A 6,158-nucleotide genomic window follows, 5' to 3' on the forward strand; every position below is an offset into this window, starting at 1 on the left:
TATGCAGATACGTGTCATTCCGTATGTTATCAGTGGTGACCATTTCTGTATGTGCTTGAGTATAAAACATTTGTCAGCACTGATAAAATAAAGAAATACATTGCTTAATATCGGGAAAACTACTCGTTTGGGGCAATTTAAAAGAGATTTTCGTTTTCAGCATACCCAAAAGCATACAGAAGTCGTCATGTTAAAGGTGATTATTAAGGTGGTAAGTAACAATTCATCAAACGGCTTTCAGACAGTCACCCTCCTTTAAAATTTATAAAATCGATAATTTTTTAGCGTTAACCATTCGATAATGATGAAAAAAAATGAAAATCGGCGAAAATAAATAAAAAAATACTTTAAACTTTTGAAACAGTTAAAAACATTTAAAATTCATAAAATTATTTTTCTTTGGTAAACGATAAAGAAGTTGTTTTTTTACATTTATCTCAGTATTGAAAAAAAAAAATAATCGACATCGAAAACTTTTTACGATAAATGAACATTTTCATTAGGATTATTCGCTTAGTAAATGTAGTTATCTCCCTTACATTTTTAACGTATTCTGGAACTGCGCAAAAATCGATACTAAATTCATGTAGTAATACTTACGTTTTTGTTTTATAATCTGTTTTCGATTAACTTTATCTGCTTTTATAAAGGAAACGATTTTTCAAATGTGATTGACTTTACAAACTCAAGTTAACATTCAAGATGACGAACGGAATAGCAAGTTCGCAGAAAACAAAATTGAAAAATAAATGATTTCGAAATAGAGCCGATCTATTTGGTGAATATAACGGATAAAATTAGTTTTATTTTATTTAACATTTTAATATTTACATTGAGAGAGAACAGATTACAAGTTTCATTTTTATTAATTCTCTAATTCGCTGCAATTTAATGGCGGAACCTTTTCATATTTTTAAGACGCCTTATCGTATTTTTATTTATTTATTTATAGATTTCTGATGAGTTTTTATTGCGTTTGAAAGATTAAAGCCTAAAGTTAATCTGGTGCTTGTCCATTTACGAAACACATTGAATGAAGATATTGAAAAGTGGTACCCTGAAAACTCGTACCCGGAAAACTCGTCTCCGGAAAACTCGTACCCGGAAAAATCCCCCCTTTTTGCTAGGTAGGAAAAACTGGTCCCTTATTGAATAAATATCGATTGAAACCACATTTTATTACCGTTCTTGAAGGAGATATTGTTTTTAAAATAGACTATGCACCCCCGTAATATTTTTAAAATTATTTTTAACCCTTGCTTAACAAAAATAAACTTGATCACGGAGTCAAGATACGAAAAACGAAACCAAATATTTTTTTAAAAACATACTCTAGTTTTAACACTTTTGTGTCATTACGAAACAAATATAAAGAAAGAAAACACGTATTAACAAATAAAGCATTTATTTTATTTAGAAGAATTAATTCAGTTTAAATAAGTCTTGTGTTATTACAAAAACAAAAAAGATAACATGGTCTTATGTAATTTTGGTGCCGCGCTGAAATAATAACATTATTATTTCGAAAGCCATTCTTAACATGGGGAGTGGGGTATCGTTTAAAAGTCATTTCGGGGGCACTTGTGCCGTACTTAAAAATGTACAAATTTATTTTCTTTTGGAAATGGGGAGGTTCATTTTAAAACTATATCTACCTCAGTATTTTCTTTAATTTTCGGCCATTTTTTTGTTAAAAATTATTTACTAAGTAATGTCGAGTCGAGTGTGAAGAAGAAATAAAATATATTAAATCAAAAACATTTCTTTAAGAGAATTAAAAAAATGCAAAATTCGTTGACTGTTTTTTTTTATCGGCAAAAACTGATAAGTGAAATGGGACTATTTTTCACCTAAGGTGGCCCATCTTTACTAACTTTTGTTTACAGTCAGCAATAGAAAGAGACATTAATTCTGTCGCTTACAGGCCACCGCCGCCACCACAGTTCATAACACTAAGAATCGGAGACGGTTATCTCCCCTGTTTTCCAAATGTTATGAGCTGAAGATACGAGATTTTTTCATACTAGCATAAAAAGTATATTTTTAAAAAGGACATGGAATATAAAATATAAAGATGGATAAATTCTTAACAATGAAGAATGGAAAAAAACCCATTGAATAGTATTTTTCATAGGTAAGACATTTTTGGAATTAATATATACATATATTTTATCGAAGTAAGTAAAATTTGTTGATTTTCTTGAAATCTTTTTTAAAGAAGACCGATTAAAAAAAAAAAAAACAAATATTGCATAATTTTCTATTAAAGCTGTTATTTATTTTTTAAAGTTGGTTTTTGCTTCTTTAATTGAAAAAAAAAATAGGGTTTCAATTACATTTTTCCAGCTTCGAAAAATAGAAGGTCGAATTATTCAATATTTTATACCGCGTTTTTAATGGCGTTTTCTGACACTCCTAGTAAACCGCTTCTGTAAGCTTACTGACAGCATTATTAGCGTCCTAAATTATGAGATGAAAAAATGAATGAATCTCTTAGTAAAAAAAACCGCGCCCGTTTTCGGGGGTGCTGAAAACGAATATCACAGTTAAATTTGCTTTATGATATAAAGAAATTACTAGGTGACCAGAAAATGGTGCTCATATTACGTTAAATTTATATAGGAAAGCGATCCACTGGATCCAGTCAGCCCCCCCCCCCGAAAACGAGCCCTGTTTTTTTACTAAGAGCTCCCTCCACCACTTTTTGAAAAAGTAATTTCGTCATATCATGAAAACTAATTATCTGCCCCAAATTTAAATATGATATTCGTTTTTAACAGCACTGAAAACCTTTAAAAGTCGTCATTTTTAATTTTTTTCAGGAGTTGGAAAGAAACTCGACATTGACCATATATATAAAATCAGAAATACACAAATATTTTTTAAAGTGACAATAAACCCGGTTCTCCAACTTCCAACGTAGACCCCTACTACCATGTCTCCTTCTCCAACATCAGGGGTCTACGTTCTAACCTTCCAGAGGTTGAAACCCAATTACAGGAGACTAAACCAGACCTTTTATTTTTAAGTGAAACTGGCATTGGACAGGCTATTTCCCTAGATGAGTTTGCAATTTCAGGATACTCTAACTTAACTTCTAAAACTGACCCCCAAGATCGCCATGGGCATGGAATATGTGCCTATATTAAAGATAGCTTTCCATGTGGGAGGGACATCTCCAGGGAAGATCCTAACTTACCCTATATGTGCTTCCGGGTTGCTTTAGCTCACACTACTGCATTTATATTTACTCTCTATCGCCCCCACAACAGCGGAGTTACTATCTTTCAAAGCATATCTGAGAAAATTGACCAAGTCCTTTCTACTTATCCTTCAGCTAACATTCATATATGTGGAGACTTCAATGTTCACAACGTCGAATGGTTGACCCACTCAAACAAGACCGATGATGAGGGGAGGTTCTGTCATGATTTCTCCATTGCCTATGACCTCACTCAGATTGTTCAGGAACCTACCCGTGTGCCCGATAATGACGGCCAGTATGCGAGCCTACTAGACCTTTTTCTCACAACTTGCCCTGAACTATGTTCAGTTTCTGTTCTGTCGCCTCTTGGATCTTCCGACCACTCTGTTGTATCAATCAAGATAAAAATGAAATGTAATAAGTCCCCAGACGTACCTCTTCATCGTACAGTATATCGATACACTAAGGCTGACTGGGATAGCTTCCGTACATTTATATCTGATCTACCTCTGCATTCCATGTTTAAAAAGGATGTGTCCTCTATAGTATTAGACCTAACTGAATGGTTAATTGTAGGTATTGACCATTTCATACCCTCTAAAAAGTTTCAGCAAAAACCTAACAGCCAGCCATGGTTCTCTCCAGAATGTGCTGCTGCCATTGCGCACAGAAATCACTTTTTCCACTGCTTCAAACGTAATAGATGTATGGAAACTAAAGCCGTTTTCAGGACTGCCAGCAACCATTGTAAGAAAGTAATAAGGAACGCAAGAGTGTTGTATGCTCAATCTGTTAAGTCCAAAGTAGCTGAGCAGCGGCTTGGTTCCCACCAGTTTTGGCAAATAGCAAACAGAATCCTGAACAGAAGCGTGTGCTCCATCCCAACTATTATCAATGGACCTGAGGTAATCTCGTCAGCATCAGACAAAGCCAAACTCTTTGTCAAGAACTTTGCAGCTAATTCTACCCTTTGCGACCAAGACCGCCAACCCCCAATATTTCCTCCTGTATCAGAAAACACGCTATGTGATATACGTATATCTGTATGTGATGTTGCGAAGCTAATCAAAAACCTTGATTCGAGTAAAGCAACTGGCCCTGACGGTATTCCAATTATAGTACTCAAAAAACTTCAACCTGAATTAGCGCCCATACTTACAAAACTGTTTAAACGTTGTCTTAAGGAGAATAGTTTCCCATCTCCGTGGAAAATCTCATCAGTATGCCCTGTATTTAAGAATTCAGGTGATCGCTCATCCCCCTCTCAGTACAGGCCAATAAGTCTCCTGTGCGTCATGAGTAAGTTGCTAGAATCTGTGTTAAATACAGAAGTAATCAAACATCTCAACAAAAATAACCTTCTTAGTGACACTCAATATGGTTTCCGTTCTGCTAGATCTACAGCAGATGTCCTTACAGTTATATCGCATAGGATTAGCAAATCTCTCGACGGTGGCAATCTTTCTAGGGCAATTGCTCTTGACATATCTAAAGCCTTTGATAGGGTATGGCATAAAGGTTTACTTCATAAGATCGCTAGCTATGGTATAGCTGGAAAAGTCTTCTCAATTATTAAATCATTTCTTTCTGATAGGTTCATAAGAGTAGTAGTTGAGGGGCAAAAATCAGAAGCTCACAGTATTAATGCCGGTGTCCCTCAGGGATCCATCCTGGGCCCAACTCTTTTCCTGATCTACATTAATGATCTTCCAAATCATATCCTTACATCATTTGTAGACATTTATGCTGACGACACTACCATTTATGGTAGCACATCTAAGACAGTAAATGACCAAGTTCTCTCCAATTCTCTCTCCTCTGATCTTGAGCACGTAGTACAATGGGGAAAGGAGTGGCTGGTTACTTTTAATGCATCTAAAACCAAGCTTCTCTATTTACATCATCAACATTCTAATTCACATTTGTCATCAATTGAAATGAATGGCTCTCGTCTTCAGGAGGCCTCAAGTTTTGACAAGCTTCTGGGCTTGACCATTACTCCTGATCTTAAATGGAACACGTATATCAAATCTGTTGCCAAGGCCGCTGGAAAAATGGTGGGATCTTTCTATCGATCCAGTAGATATCTCACTGCTGATGCTATTCTCTACCTATATAAGAGCCAGGTACGTCCAAGGATGGAATACTGTTGCCACATCTGGGCAGGAGCTGCTAGAAAGGACTTGTCCTGCCTTGATAGAGTTCAAAATAGACTTCGTAGCCTCGTAGGAGATGTCCTTTTCTCCTCCTTGCAACCTCTATCTCACAGAAGAGATGTTGCGAGTTTGTCTCTGATGTATCGTTATTTTCATGGAAAGTGTTCAACTGAGCTTCAATCTATGGTCCCCCCTCGCCAAACTTTCACAAGAAACACTCGTCTAGCTGTAAACACTATCAATAATTTCCCCCACTCTTTATCTGTGCCTAAACCTAAACGTAGATTCCATGAATAAAGCTTCTTTCTTAGAACTGCACGCCTGTGGAATTGTCTTCCGTTTTCCTGCTTTCCGGCTGACTACAATATGGTTGTGTTCAAGTCTAAAGTAAATAAGTTCTTGATGAGCCGTTCCATATAAGTTATTAAATTTACCAAATTTTCATTACTAATGATTACTATATTGACCAATTTCTACTGTACACTCTTTAACCCTTATCATTGAGTGGCCTCTGGGCCTTGATAATGTGGTGACGCCTTTGTAAAAAAAAAAAAAAAAAAAAAAAAAAAAAAGTTCGAAATCGATGAAATTAAAAAGTAGTTCAGTTACAAAACAGTAGAGTTAAGTTCCAAGATTAACTTTTAAACCGTCTCTACAATTAAAAAAAACTTTTTTTAATATAAACAAAGTACAATAATTAAATAAGTTTTTTTTTGTTTTTTTTTTTTAAATAGTTGTATAATTTGCATGTATTATGCCTCTCCGTTTAGTCCCTTCAATAGTTATCTCCCTGGGCC

Source organism: Euprymna scolopes, chromosome 46 (assembly GCF_053919585.1).
Source record: "Euprymna scolopes isolate OS-2025 chromosome 46, ASM5391958v1, whole genome shotgun sequence".
Taxonomy (NCBI): domain Eukaryota; kingdom Metazoa; phylum Mollusca; class Cephalopoda; order Sepiida; family Sepiolidae; genus Euprymna; species Euprymna scolopes.